Consider the following 19,589-nt stretch of genomic DNA (forward strand, 5'->3'; position numbering starts at 1 on the left):
CAACTTCAAGAATGAAGAATGACACTCAAAAAAGTTCATTTTATAAATTATGGATATATACACTCTATATATTTGTAACAATATACATACAAATACATACATGTGAACTTGTATGTTTTTTTTAAAACCATCAGCTAGTTTTTCTAGTGCAATGTAATTATCATTTAGCATAAACTCTGACACTTAATAAATGTTTGTTAAGTAAGTGAATAAATGATAAGTGATAAATTTTATAGAATGTCTTTCAAGTGCTCTCTTTCAAAATCATTTTTTGCTAGATCTTACCTTCTACTTTAACCTTCTCCATTGAAAGTGCTGTAAAGCTGAAGTGCATCTCCTTACAGCTTTGAAGGTTGTATGTTTTTCTCTTATCTGTTGCTTTCCTGTATTCTGGAATTAGTACAAATGCTAAGAATCTAAAAGAGAGCAGAACCTCTGGTGACTGAAAGGGCAATTCAAAGGCAAGTTTGCATGTTTTGTTCCTTGAACTAAATACCTGGAACTACTGATTGCCACATTTTTCTTCTGTTGTAAAAACTGAACCAATTGAAGGTACTACCTGTAAGAGACAAGCTCCACAGCATAATGAATGTTAAGTGCCCTCTTGAGTTTAGCATTTTAATTTGCTATAATTATAATGATTTCTGTTTATTTGAAAACTTTGGAAATAATTCTAGTTTATCAAACAAATTGAGGAACAGAGTAGTTGTTATGTTTCATACTGAGGTCAGCTTGCTTGTGAATATGCCAAGAAGTTCTCACAAGCAATAGAGCCAGTTTTCTGGGCATGACTGATAGGTGCCATGTTCTAAAATAGCTGAATATGCTTGTTTCTACTCACTCTCTGATTTCTCTAGCACTATGCGGCAGTATTGGGGTTGTGAGGTGAAAAACTGACAAGAATTCAACTGGAAGAAATTGGAAATAATTTATGAAAATATATTAATCAGAGAGGAGACACAATAGACTCAGTAGCGGGCTATTGGCCAAGTGTATAAATTTTTAAGAACTTTTCCTTTACTTGAAAGAGGCGTGTGTGTGTGTGTGTGTGTGTGTGTGTGCACTTTGTACCCTAAATATATTTGCATAAAACATATCCAAGTAAAAGATGGATTTCTGGGCCATTATAGACCAAAATAATCTTTTTGTCAACTGCAATTGGATGTATATTACTGAAATGATGCATTAGGATCCTATAATCTGTTTAGATATCACATACACTCTTAAGAGTAGCCTGAAATAGTAATTAAATATTACTTTTAAAAAAGAGCTTGGCATTGCAGTCTGTTTCATTTTTCTCATCTCTTTCTTTGTTTTTATCCTACTAATACAGCACTTTAGTTTTAGAGCCAAACATGTACTCTGCAGCTAGAGAATTAGAATTACTGGTAGCTTCAACTTAGGAAGAAGCAGTATCTGCATAATATATTCAAATAGTAGCAAAGGTAAGAATAATTGATATAAATAGTCATATGGCTATCAACAGGTCAGTCTGAAGATACACAATACATAACATTTTTAAGGAAAATAGCTTTAACCACTTTCACCTAAAATTCTCAGCAGCCAGATCAGAAACAAGGTTCTGCTATACAAATGCTATTTAAAAGTACATGTGGGTAGCTCCCCATTTCCTAGCCCATCTCTGATCAAGGGAAATTAGCAATTACATATGCCAGAGTTAAGCTCAAATATGACTTCTTTTTGGTTTTGTTTTGTTTTTTTAAGATGAAGTTTCACCATGATGGCCAGGCTGGTCTTGAACTCCTGACCTCTGGTGATCCACCCGCCTCAGCCTACCAAAGTGCTAGGATTACAGGCGTGAGCCACCGCACCCGGCTCTTCCTCTGCAAATTGTTCAACAAGGGACTGGAAATACCATAAAAAAAGAAAAAGAGGAAGAAATGTTCTTATCATTCACAATATACTACTTCTCACAGCAAATGTAACCACAGCTAGGAAAGAGCAGCAAAAGCAAACAAATGAAAGACTAATTGGAAAATCACTTTCCCTCTGTGTCCACCCCCAGGTGCTAACAAGCAGGGGACAAACCAGAAGGACAGCCAGTAGGTGAGGAGAGGCCATGGAATACCCACCAACAAGATAATCATCGCTGGAATAATAAGGAAGTGTCTGAATGTAGGTATGTTCACTGAAGACTTCTGCGCGCTCTCGCAATCCATTATCTGGCTTTCCCTACTTTTATTCATGTTATATGCCTACCATCTCATCACTCACAACCACTCAGAACCCCCCTGGTGGCCCTCCAGCAGGAGGTCTTTCTCCTCTCTTGAGCTTTTAAAACCCTGTACAAAATCACTTTAAACTGACTCCTGCTCAGTGTTCCCCATATAGAAACCTTCCTCATCACTAAAATGGATTCTTTTGTTAAAGTTTTTTTATTTATTTTCTTGTGTGTGTGTCATTTTGTGTGTGTGTGTGTTTTTGTCAAGCTGCAGTTATCATGAAACTGATTATTTCCTAAATACAGAGATCCTTTGTCTTTGTTGTCCCTATTATCTGAAATATCTTTCCCAACTACTCTTTGATGGTTTTAGGTCTGTTTACTGTTAAAAGCCAAAGTCAAGGTCAACCTACAAACCAACAATCTTGCTGATTTCCTCATCCCCATTATTTCCTTTCTTCCAAACTTCTGTAGAACTTGTTGTATGCCTCCTCTGACATTTGTTTGACAAGTTCTACCGTGCTTTTTATCCATATGTGAATATATCCTGTGTCCTTGGTGTAACAACTATTTCTTTCTGGAAAAGACAGGATCTGTTGTGTTGTGGTACATCAGAATCCAAGAAGGGGGAAAACAAGCATGTCACTAGCTGCTGTGACCGAGTGAGGCAGCGCAGGGCAATAACTCAAAGCATAGACTCTGGAGCTAGACTGCCTGCGTTTGAGATCCTGCTCAGCAAATTACTAGCTGGGTGATCTTGGCAAGGGTTCTTGTTAAAAACTGTTTATGCCTTAATATCTCTAAACTATGGATAATAATACTATGCATCTCATTGGGCTATGATTAAATTAGTTGATTAGAAAAGTGTCTAACACATATTAAACACTCAAAATTATTACCCACTTACTACTGTGTCTATTGTAACATTCCATCTGAATTAATTTTCTCCATAAAGCTATAAAATATATGCCATTGATCCCATTCTCAAAACAGGAACACTATGTCCTTGCCTAAAAATACCAAAGGAAGCAGAATCAGAACTAAAGTGTCTACTGTTAAACCCTAGGCTGTATCATTCTGAACATTGCCTCACACACATGTACACAGTGACCAGTTACTATTGATAACAATAGAATTTATTCTTCTCCAGCCATGCACGGTGGCATGTGCCTGTAGTCCCAGCTGCTCAGGAGACTTGAGACAGGAGAATGAGTTGAGCCCAGGAGTTTGAGGCCGAAGTGAGCTGTGATTACATTGCTACACTTCAGCGTGGGTGACAGAGCGATATTCTATCTCAAGAAGAAAAACATTATTCTCTTCTGTTCTTACAGTTTTAAACTAAAGTATGCTGAGATTTCACTGATTTGTATTTAAAAATATTCATAAGATGAAATGGTTTCACTTAACTGTAAATACCTTTTTTTTAGTGGACTAATTCAAATAGGATGGAGTCATTACTACTTTTTTTTGGTCTCAGAGGCTAAAATGCAACTCAATAAGTATTTATGTTCAGAGGCATTGAATGAAAAGGAAGGAGAAAAACCAAATGGTCATTCCTACCCTAGGGTATTTTAAATCTAGGTGACTCAGTAATGGAAACACTGCAGAAACACTGAACACAATTTAACCTCACATTCCTAGGTTCACTATGAGATTTGTCCTTTTACTGTCTCTCCCTCACCCTGTGTAATGGTGCAGGTTGGATACAGTATCATTGTCTACAAAAAAATAACGTTTTGGGATTTCGTGGAATATGCCATTTAAAAGTAGACTATACAATTTTTATGAAGTAGTTTTAAAATTACTTGATTCTATTTGAAATTATTTTGGAGAATTTACAAAGACCTTGGTTAAATGGAGCATGCCAGCCACTCTTGGAATCTCTTTATTGTCTAGAAAATCATTAAGTCATGTTCTTGTCACTTGCAAAATTCCTTGGCTGCTGCTATTTCTTTGTGCATCTGAAGTACTGAGCACTGTGCTTGGATGTGGCAGATGACTGATAAATCCTTAGATAACTGGTAAATATTTTACCACCCTACTGATGCATCAAGTGTACCATGCCCTCCAGCCCAACACCAAATTCCAGAGTAGTTTCATAGACTCTGAGTAGACCTAAGGAAACTACCTTTAGGTAAAGCATAGCCAAGAGTAGGGATTAGAAGGATGAGCAGTTTTGAACACTTAAACTTATTCTAGGTTTTTTACTTTATTATTTTTATTTATTATTTTTTTTAAATATTTTTAGAGACAAGGTCTTGCTGTATTACCCAGATGGATCTTGAACTCCTGTCCTCAAGGGATCTTCCTGCCTCAGCCTCCTTAGTAGCATGATCATAGGCAGGAGTCAGTGCGTGCCTGGCTTCGGCGTTTAACTTTACATAAATAACTCTATGAAGTAGGCATTATTGTCGCCATTTACCAAGGAGGAAGCTAAAATCCAGAGAGTTTAACTAATACATTTAAAAATCACACAGCTGGTGAGAAAGAATTTCTGCTGCAAGTCTAATCCAAAGACCAAACAAATGATGTAGCAGTCATGGGGGTGAAGTGAGTGCTAGATTTAGCGTTCTGAGGCAGGTGCTGTGTTCTGATGCTGATGTCAAGTTGCCTCAGGCATATTATGGAACTTCCTCATGCCTCAGTTTTCTCATCTCACATGACATTACTATGAAGATCAAGATATTTTATTTGTGATATAGCTTTGAAATGATCAGAGGTACTATAAGCATTAATTATAATTGTGAGTTTGGTAAATATAAACATTGACACAATTAAAACATTCCCAAAGGATTTCAAAACCCTGGCAGGCGATGGGGAGGAGGTGGAAGTAACAAGATGAAACAAGGGCCAAAGATGTAGAAATCCCATGCCCATGCAGGGATTCTGGGAGCAAATCTAGACAAGGTTGCCCCTAGTGGTCTATCACTGATGCTGACCCAGTGCTGCGTAGTTCTCAGTTACTAAGCAGCAATTACCCTTATAATATGTTAGATCACGTTTTAAAATGTAGGTATAATGGCCATAAACACTAAACCAAGGACTGGACATAGGACAAAACATTAAACATCAGAACTGTTGCATATGGAACACTGTACCTTGTATAAGGAATGGTTGTATGGCAAGCTTTTTATTTGTAGCATTAAGAGTAATACTATCCATCTATACATGGTTTTAAAAGTACATCTACACCTCCCAGTGTCCCTGAAACACCCCAGGTACCTCAATGGGATACAGCCTGGTGCTTCTTGGAACAATCTCTTTAACAGTTTTTCAAAGGAATTAATGACACTTCAAGTTATGGCTGATCACTGGTTTTGACCTTGTAGATGTTGAAGGGAAGTAAATGTATTTGATGAGTTATTAATCACATGCTTCAGTTATTATGATAGTAAAAACAGCTCAGTCTTTTAAAACTGTGAGGTGCTTTCTGTTTCTTAGCACTTAATTGCATTCCTACTGAGTTTAGATAATGTCATTAATCTCAGCATGTGACATAGTATATTTATTTAATTAAGAAAGTTACCCACATTTCTTTCTATCCCTTTGTTTATACTTATGTAAGCTTATTTCAGAACTACTAGAGTTTTTTTAAGAATTGTATTTTAACCCAAATGAGAACAGGCAACTTAACTGATACTTTAGATGATATTTTAGAAGTCAAAAAGAAGTTAAGAAATCAGTTTTAAATGTCCTTTGTCAAAGCCTGCCTAGAGGAGGCCTTTGCTTCCAAGATATATTGCTGAGATGGAGAATCTATGATCAATTGCTCAATTTCATCTGGCCAATTTCAACTGTCAAGTATTTCTAAAAATATAGGCCTATGACAATAACACATTGGACTTTTTTCATAGCCTCCTTAGTATTTGCAGTTTATCATTATTGTTAATTATTAAGCATTTTGTTGGCAGAATGGGTTGCCAGAATAATGATCACAGTTACACAGCAACAAATGACTAATTTGGGGGTACAGTTCTCAGTTACAAAGATATTCCATAAACTGTAGGTCACTATACAAATAGTATTTATAGGAATAATTTTTATAATACCAAATTGTGTTTTTCTGTAAGATAGTGAAGCATAATAGAGAAAAAAATTCCTACATATTTTACTTGAAAAGTATTCATGAGCATGAGTTCTTCAATACATAACAGGATGTCTGTAAGAAGAATTATGAGAATTATAATAATATCTCCTCTTAATAAAGTACCTGCTCTATGCCAGACACTTCAAAATAGATCATTCTTAGTCTTCAGAACATTACTGCAAGAAGATTTTTTTATCTTCTTATACAGCTGAGAAAACTGAAGCTATGATAGGTTAATAAGTAGATTGATAAACTAAAAAATTGTACAACTACAATTCAAACCCAGATCTTTCAGACTCCTCTGCCCACGCTCTTTAACTATAAGAGAGCTAGGAGGTAAGGAGTAAAAAAGAAAAACTCTCAAACAGAAACAATGATCGATTAATTAATTAATTAGTTAATTAATAGTAGCTACCATTTATTAACATGCCAGGTACTAGGTTAAGTGCCTTAGGGACCTTAAGTTTATTATCCTAGTAAACAGCTCAACAGGGTTCATTCATCTCATATTTTTCAAATAAATTAGAAATTAATATTCTTATTTGCCTTATGAGAAGTTTAAGGTTCAAAGCCATTAAGTAACTGACACAAGATGACACACCTAGTGAAGAGCAGATTTAAGTTACCAATTCAGGTCTTGCCAAGTTCTAAAAATCCATATTCTTTCTATTAAAGAATATTATATGCTAAAACATATGTCCTAGTTATACAGTAAAGACTCTGGAGTACTACGTAATTACCTTTTTTTCTTTTAACTTATTCTTCGGATTATTTCAGTTTATTTAAAACTTACTGAACTTTATGATATTAAAGAGCTTTCAATTAGTATTAGTTTGACAAATGTTTACTAATTTGTGTTTATTCTAATGCTGTCCATGCTTCCCGAGTCAGATTGTTACATTACAAATCTCATGTGCTCAGCTTGTATTTCGTAGTCTACACTTTCACTAAGAACTTAAAAATGAAAGACAATTTATTAAACTCAGGAAAACTGCCTCATATATGTAAATTGCTGCTCTGAAATACCACAAGTTACAAACGCATCTGAACAGTTTTCATCCTAATCATATAAGATGCCTAGAACAGCACTTTGCATTCATTCATTAAACAAGTGTCCACTGATAGCCAACCATTTTTATAACATTGTGCTGGGGACACTGGCAGACAATAATTCAAAACCCCCTACCTTCAAAGAACTTTACAAATTAATTAAGGAGAAAAGGCAGGGTAACCATTAAGTAACAAAAGCCAAAATTACATAATATTGCAACTGTGAAATAAATCATGCTTAAAAAAAGAAAAAGAGAGAAAGTGTTCCAACTTCATGGCTGGAGGTGCTGACTATGGGTTGAAGTTGTCAAAAGGACTCCAGGAAGAAGGTAACAATCAGCAGAGAGGATGGACAGCACTGACCAGGCAGATGTATGTAGTGGAGGTGGCCAAGAAGCAAATTCATTTATTGTTCCGAAGGTTTGTGCAGGGGAACTGGAGAAGACTGGAAAAGGAGGTGAGGCCAGACAGCCAAAGGCTTTGATTTTAGCTAAAGACTCAGGCCTTTGGCCTCCAGGTGATTGGGAGTCATTGTACATTTTTGAGCAGGGGGTGACATTATTAAAGCAGTGCTTTAAAAAAGATTAATCTGGCAGGACTAGGCAGGATGGATTGGTGGAGAAAGAACAGGAGCAAAGAAACTACTGCAATAATTCAGGTATCAGGTGACGAGGTTCTGGGCAGATGTGACAATAGGAACAGAAGGAAAGAAATAAATGTAAGAGATAGTTCAAAGGAAGACATGACAGAAGGTGATAACTAGATGTGGGAGGAGAACAGACAAAATACACTAATTTTAAATCCTATTTGGAAACTTTTATAGTTTACAAAGTGTATAGAGTTCATGAGACATTATATATAATATTCCTGGTCTGAGATGCCATTGGATCCAAGGAAGATGTTGCTTTTACTCGATGTAGCATTTCTTTTAGCAAAATCTAAAGGCAACTCCTGCATTTTAAGAGATAATAAATTCTATTATAAAAATTACTGAGAGAATAATTTTATCTTTATGTCACAATAACAATAATAATAACTGCAGTTACAGGATGTCAGTGTAATTAGATGAAAATTCAGCTAAACAATGATGTTTCATTTACCTCCAAAATTCCATTTTATTAATTTAGCTGTTGTTATATTTTCTAACAAATTGATTTTTTAAAATTGTGAATTGATTAAGTCTAGATTGGATTATTTTCACAAATATGTTAATATGATTTCCCAGTAACTTGGGGATTTTTGTATCTTCATTGTAGGAATAATTCCACTGTCTTCAAAATGTCTTTGTAGAATAATTATCTTACTTTCCAGATGGAAAAATGGAGCCATAGAGAAAGTGATTTAATGATTTATCCAAAGTAGTATGGGAGGTCAAGAATCTCTTCCTGTGGGTCCAGTGGACTATATTAATAGATAAAAAAGATTAGAAAGCAAGAAATATTATTTTTGATTGCTTATACTTAGTGAAAATATTGAGTGCCAGGCAATGCAACCTTCATCCCTAACACACACACACACCATTGCATTACTATGATATGTATATCAGTTGCTTCAGAAAGTAAGTGTCATTTTAGAATTACTTACATTCTGTTTTTAATGCATCAAGTAAAACATATTGTGGCTTCTAATATTAATTCATTCCCCACTTAGCATTGTTAAAAATATTTGTGATCTAGTGTAGAGCAAAACATATTGTTATCCATTTTCCCCAGCTTTGATGTAAAAGCATTCTTCAGTTGTTTCCTAAGGAGAAATGTTGTCAAAGTTTGATGGTAATTTATGTTGTCAGTCCATTAAGTTGATTTTATGGCAGCCAACACAACTATTGTCCATTTATGAGAAACCCGAGGACCACTCTAGGTCTCCATGAAGGCCGTTTGATACCTGCCCTCTCATATGGCTGACCTTGAGGGGAGTTGAGTTTGGTAATTTATGGCAAATACCATCTAGGAAGACCCATTTGCAAGATTCACTGTCATTTAGTGCTAAATGATCATTGCTGAGTCCAGAGACAATCTGAGCTCCTGACAGAGCAATCCCATAAAAAATATTGCCTACCCACCCAGGTGTCCTTTCCAATTATCTGGAGTAGAAATTAATACTTTTAAAAGCTGCTAGTTTTTGAAAGGTTATTACAATTTATTCCAGCGGTTTCTTTTGCACATTATGATGAATTAGTTTATTACGCCATTATTTTCCATGTCAGCTTTTTAGAAGATTGAACCATAATGTTGAAACATTAGTGTGAATGGCAAACATACTATTTTACAGCTGAGTAATATATTTCTTTGAGAAAAATGTGCTTAGTTTTTAATAACAGGTAATTTTATGTTTATGTTCCCTAATGCTGTTGTCAGATATTATTTATTTCTTTTTGGTAAGAACTAGAGAAACTTCTTTTAAAATGTTAATGGTGCATTAGACATATTTTAGAGTCATAGTAAGAATATATTACTGAAAAATAAAAAATATGAATTGTAAGTGTTTTTCCCTGAAAGCTAGTATCTTCTAAGGTTTTCTTGACACTGATTTAATATATGCTTACTTCCATGGAGAATCATACTTCTGTCTCAATGTTTTCTCTAAATGTAGTTGGGGGAGGAGGAATCTCTAATTCATTTTTCTGAGATATCAAGTTTTTTTAATGAAACTTCTTTATCTTAAATGACTGGCTTCATATGTCATTTGGAAGTACTTTGTAAAATAATATAAATTAGGACTTTGATAGAGATGTTTTTTAGTCGTTCTCCATTGAAGTAGGATACTGGGAAAGTATTAGTAATTTCCTATTTAGCCGAGTATTAAGAATAATCATTGTGTTAACAAAGATTGATTAGAAGTATTCTAAAGGGTGCCCTACATAGTATCTTCATTCCTATAACAAATGCATGCCTATTGCATGCCAGGCATCGTACAACTGTGTGGAGCTGAGACACATCTGTAACAACATTCTAGAAATGCAATCTTTCTATTCCCATTACAATTACTTTTATCCCTACAGTTCTTAAAAATGTAATGCAGCTTTAAAAAATTCTGAATCTTGTGTAAACTGAGCATGTAAGCAAATTCCGTAACACTTCAGAAGTTTTACATTTGCTACCTCCAATCCAGCAAGTATTTGCCAAAGGAAATACTGATTTTTGTTTTCTCGTCAAACACATTTGTTTCTTTAGCAAATGTTTGCAGTATTGAAGTATTTGTTTGTATTGATATGACTGGAACAAATATTAGTTTTAGCAGAATTAAAATTCAAAGCATTTCATAAATTTTTCCCGTTGTGCCAGAAAAAAAAAAATGATAATGAGTTCCAAGGTTTATTTTCTAATTTTTATTGAAATCTAACATATATACAGAAAAATGTATACATTGTAAGTCTGTAGCTCCCTGGATTTTCACAAGCTGAGCCCATCTGTGTAACTAGAATTTGTATCAAGAAACAGAAATCACCAGTATCCAACAAACACTTCCGTGTCCCCTTCCAGTTGTCACCTTCCAACCCTGGTAACCAATCTCCTGACTCATGACACTATAGATTAGATTATCCTGTTTTTATGAACTCGATATAAACATAGTCATAACTTTTGCTTGGGATAATGTTTTCGGCATTTATTTACTTGGTTGTATGTACTTATACTTTGTTCCCATTGCTGCATAGTATATTCCATTGTTTAAATATATTTTACTTACCCAGCCTACTATTGATGATCACTACCTTGATTCTAGTTTGGGGTTATTGCAAAAAAAAAAAAAAAAATGCTACTGTGAGCATTATTATACGTGACTTTTGGCAAAATATGAAGGCATATCTGTTGGGTCTCTTCTGAGAAGTGGAATAGATGGGCCACAGAATAGACAGAGGTTCAGCTTCCATAGATATGGCCAACCTGTTTGCATGAGTACTGGTAGTCTAGCAGTTACTATTTTCCTTTGGAATTCAGGCTTAAACACAACTGGTTAGAACTGGGTAAATGATTTTTAGGTTTCTGTCAGGCCTAGAATTCTGTAATTCAGTACTTGTTTACAGTGGAGAGCGCTGGCATAGATTTCAACAAAAGGTAGATAATGAGAATCTGCTATTTGGTTTTCTACTATATTTCTCTATTTGCATTTGCGTCTGGATTTGACTATTAATAAACCTGAGAAGTCACATTTTATGGTAAATAAATGAAACTACAGTATTGAATGCAGAAGAGCTGGAAAATTTTTTGGTTTCACATGCTTTCCTGTAATACAGAAACTTTTTTTTTGCTAAGCTGGTGGTAATAACTAGCTAAATGCAATTTCTTCTCTTCGGGGTTCCTAGTTATTCTCATTGAAGCAGAGCAGGAATTGTGTGTATGCATCCTTTGTGGTATTTTGCAAAGAACAAGTCCTCAATACATTTTGGTTGAACATTATTTATCCACTTTGTCAAATGGTTTTTTATGGGCTTTGGGGATTGCATAGAATCCTAGCTCTGCCAACTGACTTTTGCCAAATGCTTTATCTCCCTTAGTCTCATTTTATATGTTATATGCAGAAAATAATAGTCCCTGCCTCCCAGATCACTGTGAGAACAAAATGACATAGCACACATGATTCATTTCACACGTTAATAATAATAAAGTCTACACGTGATAAATAGTAAGTGTTGGGTGGTGTTATAGTTGATTTTCAATTTTAAGATGAGTAGTCTTTCAACCTCTAACTAAGATATTAAAAATTCTGCTGCTCAGAATTTATGGGTAGACAGACATGCTATACAATCAACTAGAATTTGGCAATTAGATTTTATTATTTCTTTTATTAATATTTCCACAGATATTTATTAGTACCTTATACAAGCTGTGCACTATGTAAGACACAGGGATTCCCAAAAATAGTTCAGACACTGTCCGCAGACATCCAAAACTGTAGAGGCTTGCAAGTCCATAGACAGTTAGAGTGCCATGGGACCAGGCATGAAGGGAGGATCCAGAAGCTATGGGTTTGCGCAGGTGAGGTGCTACTTCACTTCAGGAAGGTTTCCTGGAAGAAGTGACAGCTCCATTGATAGCTGACAGATGCAAAGTAGTTAACCAGGTTAGGGAGGAGTAAGGAATGTACAGAAACAAGAATGCAACAGGCAGAAGAGGCAGCATTAGAGGACAGGAAGATTTCAAGAAAGCCTGAAGCTTAGAAGCCTAGGTATGCGAGGTGAGGTGGGGAGGAAAAGTGTCAGAAAGAAAGGCATAATGCTAAAAAAGCAAGCATTATGGTTTTATAAACTGGACTCTTGGACTCTGGAGTTTATCCTGAGGTTAATTAGAAGCCACTGATGGTTTCATTATTTTTAAATTTGTAAATTAAGGTATGATTGGCAAATAAAAATTTTATATATTTATGGTCTGTGTAATATTTTGATACATGTATAGATTGCAAAATGATTAAATCAAGCTGATTAACATATCACCTCACATACTTATCATTTATTGTTATGAGAACATTTAAGATCTACTTTCTTAGCAATTTTTGAGTATATAGTATACTGTTATTAACCATAGTCACCATGCTGTGCAATAAATCTCCCAAACTTGTTTCTCCTATCTAACTAAAACTTTGTACCATTTGACCAACGTCTTTCCATTCTCCTGCAACTCCCAGCCCCTGGCAACAACCATTATCCTCTCAGACAAGCCATTAAATGGATTTGAATTTGAGTATCTTGATCATATTTGTGTATTAGGAAGAACATCATTGGTACAAAGTAAAGAATGAATTGGATGGTAATGAGACAGGAGGCAGGAAGACCAGTTAAGAGGCTGGGGCAGTAAACAGAGTAGAAGGTTACAGTGATCTGAATTCAGGTCTCAGCAGTGGGAACAGGGAGAAGAGGATGAGTAGAAAGTAGAAAGTATCTCACTTGGAAATCTAGCATGGCCCCTGTAATCCCAGCCTGGACAATGGGGTGGATAGTCATGGTAGTCATGGAAGGAAAGGGTGCCCAAGGAAGAGAAGGTGAGGAGTGGAAGACAATGCATTTCACTGGGGCATGTTAAGGTTGAAGTGCCTGTTATTATCTAAATGCGGACGACATGTAAGTGTTGAATAAATAGCTTTGAGTTCAGGTGAGAAAACTTTGATGAAGATGTCAATAACATGGTAATTCCAGCATCCTTGGACACAGGACAAGTTGCTTAAGCAGAGCTTGGAGTGAGAGGAGAAAGGCATAGAGCAGAGCCCTGAGGAAAAGCCATATTTAAGACAATAAGTGGAAGAAGAGGAACCTCAAAGGACACTGAGAAGGAGTAGCTACAGAGGTGGTAGGAAAATGTGAAGAGGTGGTTATCATGATGACCACTGAGATGAAATGTTTCTAGAAGAAGGGAATGAATGGTCAACAGTGCCAGATGCTGCCAAGATGTAAAATAAGTTGGACCTTGAGAAGTGTAACCACCAGATTTGCCAAAAAGAAGATCTGTGGAAACTCTGCTTAGAAGAGGCTGGCTTTGAGCAAACCAGGGTACAAATAATAACTGGAACCTCAGCTAAAAGTTGATGAAATTCCAGGTAAATGTGATTACTCAATTCAATAGCTTAAATAACTGTATATTTAAGATAGTTACACTACTCATTGTCTGTTAAATTTTAACTTAAGCACAAATACAAAATACATACCAGTTTTTATCACAATAGGTTTTCCATCAGTTTTGACATTTACCTTTGAATCATGCAAACATTCTTTAGAAAAATATGAATTTTATGCCCTAAACCAATTGTTAGAAATTTGCCTCTTGGTGAACCTCAGCTGAGGATTCTGAAGAACTAGGAATGAGGTGAGGGGAAAAACTCTCTTTGGAGAAATTCCTTTTGGAGATTTTTTGTTAAGTTTGGAAAGAATAGGATGTGGATACATAGTGTAGTAAAATTCCACATGGAAAGAAAGGTCCTGTCCTTGCATGTACATATATGCAGAGTGAAACTCAGAGAATAGACTCCTTGGAGGAAAAGTCAGTGATTCATTATTGTGAGTTAAGAGAGGACATGCTATAAATCACAAGCAGGAGAAACACAGTTCTGCTTTCTCTGCTCTGTTCCACTGTTGAAAATTAATTTTCCTCAGGATTTTTTTTTCCTGGTGGCTGTTATTTACAGTATCGTCCACCCAGACTAGCTTATTCATTCTGCAGGCAGTTCCTGTTGGTGCACCAAGGTAGAAGCCTAGCAAATTAGTTTAGGGGGTTGTAGGAACTCTGTGTGAAAGCACTGCTTCCATTTCAATCTGCAAATGTAGGATGTGTTTATTACCACATTTCACACCAAGCCCAAGCCTGGTCAGTATTTGACATTTGTGTTTAGAAAAGATTCGAAGGGATAGGGCTTGGGTAAATTTCCATTAAAAATATATGTATTATGTCACTCAGGTGTATGATATAATGGGTCCCTTCATGAACTCTGCATCTGCACAGAGTGGTTTTGTTGCTTCAAGGGTAGATGAGGTCAACATTATAATTATATCTGTTTTATAGAAAGGGAAAGTTGGACTCTGAGATATTAAGTAATTTGCCTAAGTACACATCTGGTAAGTAACAAGACCCAGATTCAAAACCATATTTTTTCACAACTGCCTGGTAAAACTAAAGAATTGTGTGCTTGTCTTTTTTCCTTTTCTTCTCTTTTTTCCAAGTTTTGAATAGAATCCATTGGCTTAACAGCAGACTAATACTTTTGTTTTCCAATTCTTCCATGGGCTTCACTTTACTCTCTATTCTTTTTCTTCTTTCCTCTTTATTTACATCCTATTATTTATATCTCTGCAGGTCACTTAAAATTGGTATTGGGATGAAGAAGATGACACTTTATTAAGCCACAAGATAATGTAGTCATTAACCAAATTTTGCATCATAATAAAATATGACATATAAGAAGGAGAGTTAAACGCATTAGCATTAAGCATGAGATATATTGTTCTACAAGATAATTAGCATAAATTGGTTCAACAAATATGTCTCAAGCACCTCCTACTCTTAGGGTGCCTCTCCATGCTGGGTCAATGGAAGAGCACAAAATGCACAGCCTGCCCACCCAGAGCGGACATTCCAGCTGGGGGTGGGTGGTGAAGGGGAGGCAGAGAGCAAGTGCACATGTAACCAGTACAATCGGGAAAGATAAGACAAAGTCAAGTGGATAGAGAATGCCCAGAGAATGGGAGGAAAGAGGCTGCCTTCCTATGTATGGCAGTCAAGGAAGACTTATCAGTGAGATGACATTTGACACAGGCCACAGGAAGCAAACTCTGCCCACATCTGCGTGAAGCTCATCCCAGGAAGGGGCAACATGACCAGAAAATGCCAGAGGCAGGAATTTGCTACATATTTATGTGCCCCTAATTCCGCCATCCCCCAAGCAAAGTGAGCAGATGAAGTGGGTGAGGGGAAGGGAGAATGGCAACAGACTAAATCAGATGTGATGGGGGGGCAGTAGTCTGACTTGTATGGCCTGGTACAAGCCCCTCAAGGATTTATTCAAATATAATAAGTCATAGTTACAATGAATATTGCTTTGATACATCTAATCCAAGTCTTTATTTTTAATTTTAAAAACAGTAGACATGGGGTCTTGCTACGTTGTTCAAGCTGGTTTCAAACCTCTGGGCTAAAGCAGTCCTGCCTCAGCCTCCACAATGCTGGGATTATAGGTGTGAGCCACCACACTCAGTCTCAATCCAAGTTTTACCACCTTGCTTCTCTTTTGGGTTCCTTTTTCAGCTCTAAATAGTGCCAGCTGGATTATTATTGAGCAGGATCAGAAAATAAGCATGCTTTCACCCCTGCCCTTCCCATTGAGGCAGGCAGCAATAATTGATCACAGATTTCTCTAGTCACACCACAAAAAGTTGGAGCTGGCCAAGAAATGAACCATTCCAGACATAGCCTTGAATACTCAGACATCTCCTTTCCCTTCTTACCTCTCCTTCATTAATAGACTACAGTCCCAAGAGCCAAGCCTCCAGCATCTGGATCTGCCTTTGCTTCTGCCCACTTGTCCAAGAATCAGGAACTAAAACTTCCTGCAGTCCTCTCTGCTCCCTAGGAAACCTCCTGTTGGCCCTGTGTGCATTCAGTCTCCCTGTGCCCCCTAGATAACTCTTCCCTGCTCATCATTGTCCAGTTGAAGGGGTGCAAACAGTAAAGAGCTGAAAGCAAAATAATCTTGGCCTTTCCGCACCTTGGTTTCTTCATCTGCAAAATGGTCCTCAGCATGCCCAGCCTGCAGGATTGCTGTGAGTACTGAGATAGTAGCTATTAATAAGACGACTATAGCTGACACCACAAGAGTCCTTGATCTCTTCAGAGGAAAAGAGAGGAGAAAAGAAGGCCCCAGGAACTTGAAGCAGAAGAAACAGAGGTGAAAATTACTTACATTTTGTATTGGCCTGCTAGTTTCACCACACTGCCACTTCTAGCATACCTCACTGAGCACAGAAGAGCAAATGAATGAGATAAGATAGAAAATATGATAGTCCAGGACACAAATTTCATCTCTCCACCAATATGGTAGGATGGGAGTCTGCCCTGCTGAGAAAATGAATATGAAGATGAGTATGAAACAAACCTTGCCATGGAGAGGACAGGATTTTTCAGCAGGTGGGTGGGAAAAAGGAGTAGATCACTGCAAATGTAGAAACAGGCCATATATAAAATTAGGAAATATAATGGAATTCCAATAGAATGAGTAAATATTTCCACTTATACCTATTGTTATTTAATGGGGATTACTGGGCATTATTCTGGACATAACTACTGGGCATATTATTTAATGGGGATGACTGGAGGAGGGCTGACCCAGGTTTGGGACCTAGCAATCCCACACCACCATGGAACATACAAAAGGGTATATCCCAGCTGTTGGTACTTTAAGGAAGTCTAAACCCGGAGGCAGAGCCCAGGATCCAAACAGCAGCACTGCCCATATTAACACTACCATAAGCATCAGGCAGCAAAGGGATGTTTCAGTGAACAAGTTAAATACTGCAAATGTTAATATTCAAGTAGATATGTAAAGCCTCAACCATTGGCTAGGGATCAGAGGCAAGACTTCAACTCCTTGTAGAGTCAAGAAGGATGTGAGGGCTGAGAGAAAGACTAGGACTAGTACAAAGCAAAATAAAGAGCATGAAAATTATTAAGCAGATCCACACGCAGATTCAGTTAACAAAACTGGGAGCCAATAATTCAAGACAAGGAATATTTGTAATAACAGCTCAGGGCACAGGCCAAAGCATCTAGCAGCAAAGGCTTCATGGTGCTGAGCTCCCACATCCCTCCCCGGGGAGACAGGGACTGACTGCTCAAGGGGCAGGCCACTTGGATTGCGCCTACCCTGGGAGGTTGGACCACAGAAAGAGAAAATGTGTCAAGGCAGAGAACTGAGATAGCACTGGCCCCTCTAACTTGGCAAAATCCACTTTAGGCTCTGGAATTTCCTGAGCTGTAAGATGAAATTCTGAGAAGAAAGATGAGAAAAGTAAATCTGTAGAAAGTTGCTGGGAGGTTTCACACTCCTCCTTTTTAAAAAAAAAAAAAACAGTTTCTGCTTAGCTTAGGTCATAACAGAATTATTTCTAATTACCTAAAATTTCACCTCTACACTGGATTTCAGCAGGAAATGATACCCTCAAAAGCTTAAATTTCTGGAGTCAAAAATGTTAAAAGTTAAGAATGTAGGAGTGTTAATAGTTAATGAATTATTAGAGTTATACGTGCAGCGTAGATGTGTACACTGAGAGAAATGTGTGCTTGCAAGGAATGATTCTTTTTCTTTAAAAATAGAAAATGCATGCTAATGTTAAGAATAGAAACTGAAATTTGTTTTGAATAAGTTAAAACATAAATTTGAAATTGTCAGCATAAAATTAACCGAGCCACAAAGAATGGGAGATAAGATTATAGCTGAATCTATTAAACTAAAAATAATGACCTTAAAAACACTGGCACAAGAATTTATATTTTTCCATTTTAATTTATAGATTATGAAGTGTTGATATAATTTTCTACATTTTACATAATTTGGGTGTGTCTTATTTCAAAGAAGCTTTAAATATATTGGAATTTATTGGACAACTGCTAACTCAGAAGCAAGTGGTTGTCCATCTATCAGCTTCCAGAGAGAGGTTGTACTGGTTCATTTAGGCAACTGGAATACCATTTACCAGAAAGCTAATCAACAAGATGGCTAGTTACATTTATGAGTATTTCTTTTAGAGGCATTTAGTTTCAATCCCACAGATGGTAGCTGCAGTCCATTAGTTTCTGAGCCAAGCTTTTCAGTGTCCTATTGTACTTAGCAAGATTGCTATTGCAGCAACACAATTATTCCAAATTCAGCAAGAGTAAGCGGGCCTAAAACAAAGCTATGCCATAACAATTTAATCCCAGCTCACCTTCCCCTTTGCTAGATAAACAATCAAACACCTGCTGAATTCGGTTCCATATAATGAGAACATCTGAGCAACAAAGATCAAAGAACACTGACATTTGATCTTAAAGTAGAACCCCATTATTAAAAACAGATTTTTATTACATGGTGTCGGATAGCTATTTTGCAGGTCAGATCATGCTGGAACAGATAAACAATACCAAAAAATCTTAACTCAACATGATTAATTCGTAAGGCATGGGTCATTCCTTTGCCTTAGCATCAACATTTTTGAGAGCTTCATTCTATCAGAGTCAGCCATCTTTTGAATGACTTGAAAAAGTTATTTAAAATTTATAGGGGCAAGCAGATATGTGCCTTCGGGTTTTTATTTGTGCTTTTAAAAAAGCTGTAAAAATTCAAGGTGAAAAGAGATTAAGGATGTTTATCTTTCTAGTTACACTAGAATTCCCACTTTCAAGAGCAAGCAAAATAGTTCAAGCTTTGAAAATGTCCAAAACACAAGCTTTCCAATGTAATTCACATAAGACAACTGGACGATTCCTTCTGGGGCTTCTTTTCATACTTGTGAATAAATAAATATGAGCACAAATGAAAATGCTTTTTTTCAGGATTTTATTATAATTACTGAATACATCTCCTACACTCAGGCATTACCTCCTTCTCTGAATCTTTTTAAAAAATCATTGTGTGTATGCTGTAGAATGCAAATCCTCCTCTCCTCCCATCACACCCAGACAGTTTGTGAAACCTCATGTTCTTCATAAAACCTCTCTCAAATGAAAATGAAATAGGGCTTTCACCTTCAGTCCTTCATATAAAGGTCTAATTGAAACAGCTTTCCCCAGATTCTCTTCTCTGTAAAGGGCACTT

At 36.6% G+C, this 19,589-nt stretch overlaps 1 protein-coding gene across 2 annotated transcripts in view; it reads left to right on the forward strand.

Annotated features, from left to right (window-relative positions):
- The window catches only part of HS3ST5 (heparan sulfate-glucosamine 3-sulfotransferase 5), a 298,437-nt gene that overhangs the window by 183,632 nt on the left and 95,216 nt on the right, over positions 1–19,589 (forward strand). The window contains exon 3 of one of the 2 annotated variants that reach the window (XM_017530800.2): positions 2,027–2,140. The gene's annotated coding sequence lies outside the window, so the exon portion shown is untranslated. The remainder of the gene's footprint in view (positions 1–2,026; positions 2,141–19,589) is intronic. The other variant, XM_037739357.1, reaches the window with a different exon arrangement.

This window comes from Cebus imitator, unplaced genomic scaffold (genome assembly GCF_001604975.1).
Source record: "Cebus imitator isolate Cc_AM_T3 unplaced genomic scaffold, Cebus_imitator-1.0 Scaffold69, whole genome shotgun sequence".
Lineage (NCBI taxonomy): Eukaryota > Metazoa > Chordata > Mammalia > Primates > Cebidae > Cebus > Cebus imitator.